Below are 723 nucleotides of genomic sequence, written 5' to 3'. Positions count from 1 at the left end.
GAGCAGCTGGAGGAAAAAAAGAAACAATGTCTGCATTTGTGTTAATGTGCCTAAAAGTCAATACGAAGAGTTGACATGGCTGAAGAAATGCTAAAACTGAAATAGAACCTTTGCAACTCAAACCTCCTTGAATACTTAAGATATCTGAAATCTTTACAGCAAGTATATTCTGAGTATTACAGTACTACATTACATCATATTAATGTCCTTTATCAGGCACTCTTATCCAGAGCGACTTACATCAATTACACCTATGTTAACCATTTATACAGCTGGTTATTTACTGAGACAATTCAAAGTTAAGTACCTTGCCCAAAAGTACAGCAGCAGTACCCTAGTGGTGGGGGTGGAAGCAGCAATTTTCAGTTACAAGTTGTGCTGTGCAACACTACCACCCTCAAAGTGAGTCCATTTACAGCCCCTCACACTAAAGGTTCCACCGAGACTTGAACTCGGATCGCTGGATTCAAAGTCCAGAGTGCTGACCATTACACCATGGAACCCTATAGCATGTCCGGGAACCCTACAAGTAATACTTCCACGAGAACGGCAGTGTTAATAAAAACGAGCACTGTGAAGACTGTTCAAGTAATGCTTTGAGAATTTTGCAGTTCAGTGTTTGCATTTAAGGAAAACTAGTTTCTGTTTTAGTTTTTGAAATGGTTTGCTTCACTTGACAAGAGACGTGTCCTAATGGAATCAAAGCTGAACCATGGCACACAT

The 723-nt window shown here is 40.0% G+C and overlaps 1 non-coding gene across 1 annotated transcript; it reads right to left on the bottom strand.

Moving 5' to 3' along the window:
• Positions 1 to 431: 431 nt before the first annotated feature.
• On the bottom strand, positions 432 to 503 carry trnaq-uug. Its single transcript has one exon. It is a non-coding gene; the product is annotated as a tRNA-Gln (tRNA).
• Positions 504 to 723: the final 220 nt, after the last annotated feature.

The sequence above is a fragment of the Megalops cyprinoides genome, chromosome 5 (genome assembly GCF_013368585.1).
Source record: "Megalops cyprinoides isolate fMegCyp1 chromosome 5, fMegCyp1.pri, whole genome shotgun sequence".
Taxonomy (NCBI): domain Eukaryota; kingdom Metazoa; phylum Chordata; class Actinopteri; order Elopiformes; family Megalopidae; genus Megalops; species Megalops cyprinoides.
Note: the sequence above shows the minus strand (reverse complement) of the source record. Positions and strands in the feature narration are given on the sequence as shown.